Source organism: Galeopterus variegatus, unplaced genomic scaffold (genome assembly GCF_000696425.1).
Source record: "Galeopterus variegatus unplaced genomic scaffold, G_variegatus-3.0.2 Scaffold2326, whole genome shotgun sequence".
In the NCBI taxonomy this organism is placed as follows: Eukaryota; Metazoa; Chordata; class Mammalia; order Dermoptera; family Cynocephalidae; genus Galeopterus; species Galeopterus variegatus.
The window spans coordinates 76421-79739 of record NW_007728437.1 but is presented as its reverse complement, the minus strand read 5'-3'; the positions used below and the strand labels follow the sequence as shown (position 1 = coordinate 79739).

The 3319-nt window shown below is 39.3% G+C and overlaps 1 long non-coding RNA gene across 1 annotated transcript in view; it reads left to right on the top strand.

The window, feature by feature from the left end:
- Positions 1–2241, top strand: part of LOC103597473 — a 4350-nt gene extending 2109 nt beyond the window's left edge. The window contains exon 2 of the long non-coding RNA XR_551113.1: positions 1819–2241. This is a non-coding gene — a long non-coding RNA (uncharacterized LOC103597473). The remainder of the gene's footprint in view (positions 1–1818) is intronic.
- Positions 2242–3319: the final 1078 nt, after the last annotated feature.

Sequence of the window (3319 nt, the reverse complement as noted above, 5' to 3'; positions counted from 1 at the left end):
GCAACGGATCGCAACCCTCAGTGTTGCCCCCGTACTGGACCGGGGACCGGCAACGGGACCGCAACCCTCGGTGTTGCTCCCGCGCCTCGCTCAGCCAGTGAGTGGGAACCGGTCTGTATATGGGATCCGAACCCCCGGGTGGGAGCGCCGCCGTGCTTCTCAAGCGGCGCACTATCCATTGCGCCACCGGGCCGACCAGAAACAGTTTTTATACAAAGTTTTAATCACACAAAAATTTATTAAATTTAAACTTATTTACCTATTTTTTATAAGACATATGACAGGATGACCAATAACGTCTTTAAAACATATAAATCTATTACATTAAGATAAGATTCTGTGGCAGAAGTGGAATGGAAATTCAAGTTCAAAAAAATAAAAGGGAAAACGAAAAATTCAAATAGTAAATAACTTGCTATTTATTTTTAAGATGGGTGGAGGTGCATATCAAATCATTAAGGTATTTAATACACTTCAAAGAATCATGTACAGTTTTAAAAGTCAATATTTATTTATTTTAAAAATGTATCATTAAAAAGTCAATTATTTACAATAAACTGGAAAATGTATGTGAGCAACTTAAAAATCATGACAAAGAATTTTTTGTTCACTTTAAAAGTTGGAGACTTTTTTTAGGGGGTCATGTGAACAAAAAATGTAAAGACCAGTGTTTCAGGCAATCAGAGCTGGGTGGCACTGGCTCTTACCACTGTTGCTTGGAGCATGGCAGTGTTTTGCGGCCATTTCATTCATCCCCTGCTGTTAGTTACTTATTCCCATTTCTACTCAATTTAGAGAGTCATGGAAAATTAGAGCTGGAACAATTTTTTAGCCGTTCCATCTCTCAATTTTACTAGCTTTGTGACCTTGGCCGACCTGTTCACATCTTTCAGCTTCATTAATAACTGCTCAACACAACTCACAGACTATCGCAAAGTTCTACACTTACTGAATTGCCAAATAAATGGTCTGATCTGAGATCTCAGATTTAACTACTGTATAGGTGCCAGGCCTGTATCACAAATGCATGAAGCTGTTCAGAGGATGAGCTGGAGAGAACATGCCCAATTTCAAGAGGGCTCTAGGGACTTTTTGTTGTTGAGTTCTTAATTACAGACGAGTGATAAGATTCTTTATAAATTTGAGTGTTAGTTTTGAGTAGCCCTTTGGTGTCTTGAAAGATCTTATAATATATTATGGTACTATCCAGTACTGATAGGAATAAAAATGTTTTTACGCTTTCCTAATTTTCGGAAATTTTCACTTATCTCAATGGCTAACTTCAGGAGTTAAGCAATGTGAAGAGGGAAAAGTTATTGTGCGCCACCTTGGAAGGAGCTGCACTAGTTGTGCAGGAGTCTTTTGATACATGGAAATAAAATTTGCGATGGAAGAGAACAGAGAAAGGCATAATACAGAATACTGACTGAATGACACATATGTATATCTAAATAATTTAAAAATGAAAGGATGCCTTCTTCAGTGAGTACCCATATGCAAGACATTGTACTTGGCATGTTAACTCTTATGAACATGTATGTTCTGTTACTCATCCTTTAGAAAGCATCCCTCTAAAAGGCAAGATGTAGTGCCTTTTTTGTATATCATCCTGTTTGTGTGAAAACAGCATAAGTGTGTTGGAGTAAGCAGGACTGAAGCCATGTTGGGACCTAAAACTGTCTGGGCTATAGGAAAATTTTTAAAAAAGAGTTTTTTCTTAGCATGTATTTCTTTGAGTTCCTTCTTTTCCCATGGTTATTTGATAGTTTGAACTTTGGTTATGGGGCAAGCTGACATTATTTAAATATAAATGTAAAGTTGTTTTCCAGTCAGCCTGGAGCTGCACACTTGCCATGAGACCCATACTATCCAGGCCCTGAGAAACCAAGGAAGATATCGATAAAGGTATGCTGACTCCATCCTGAATCAAATCAAAATCCAGCAAGACCCTAAGATAACATCAAAGATGGGAACAGAAACCTGACAGAGCCTTGGCAAGCCTTTGCACCTGGCTCCTTGCATGGAGCCTCCACAGCTCACACCCCCCTTCCTACTGTTTTTCACTTCCCATGTTCCATTTCCTCAGTCCCTTCTATAAAACCCCCTCAGTAAATCTAAGTCTTTGAGATGGTTTTAGTCTGGCCATTCTCCTGGTTTACGGGAGAGATGGGTAGCCTAACAACTACTCTCCTCAGGTCACTGGTATTCCTGAATTAAAGCTGACTTCCTATTCCACCAACATTTGACTTTTGGGTTGTTTTTTGTTTGGGGCAGGCAGCCAGACTTGGGTTCCAGATCAAGAGGAGAGAGGGAAGCATATGTCCTACATGCAAGCACACTGGGAAGGATACAGCAGTACTGGGGACAATTTCTAGGACGGAGGACTTACTGTACACTTTTTTTTTTCTTAACCACGTCCATTTATTACCTTTTAAAAAATCCCCATGGGCTGGCCAGTTAGCTCACTTGGTTAGAGTATGGTGCTAACACCAAGGTCAAGATTTGAAATCCTGTACTGACCAGCCACCAAAAACAAACAAAAAATTAAAAAATCCCCCCAAAACCAAACAAGACAACTATGGACAATGCAATCACTGTGGTACCAGACACCACGTAGGATGATATTTTAAAATGAATATTCAAAACGTCCCACAACATTCCATTGCATTTTACTTTGACCTCTATCACTAAAAAGTTACCTGGCAAGAGTGCTGCTCACATTCAATCTCTGCTTCTAAACTTTTGAAAAACTTCCCTGTTCTCACTGCTCATGTAAGCAGACCAATGGGAAAAGAGACAGATTGGATGATCCTGATCCTGGCTGAAATGGTGGCCACTGTCTTTCTCCCAAACTGCTTTTCTGCTGCCCAGGGCCCACTGCCTTCCCCCACCTTTGCTCCTGTCCTACCTGATGACTTCAAATCCTGGTGACTTTCGGGAATCAGCCGCACAGCTCATCCCAGCAGTTTCCCAGATTTCAGCCTTTTGTAAGCCATGTTCACAATTTTTGTCAGATTGAATGACAGTTATTTACTTAATAATACTTTATTTATATTGACTAAATAAAAAAGTCCATGTAGTATATAATGACATTTTACCTATAAAGTTATTAAAGAGAGAAGCAGTGAGGTATTGTGACTAAGAGCATGGGCTCGAGAGGAAGACTGTTTTGGTTGAAGTTCTGGCTCTGCTGCTTCTAAGGAACTTGGTCAACTTACTTAACTTTATTTACTTATTTTAAAATTTTTATTGGATCCTAATTGATTATATGTATTTTTGGGATTCAATGTTGACATATGTTGATCAAATCAATATTACT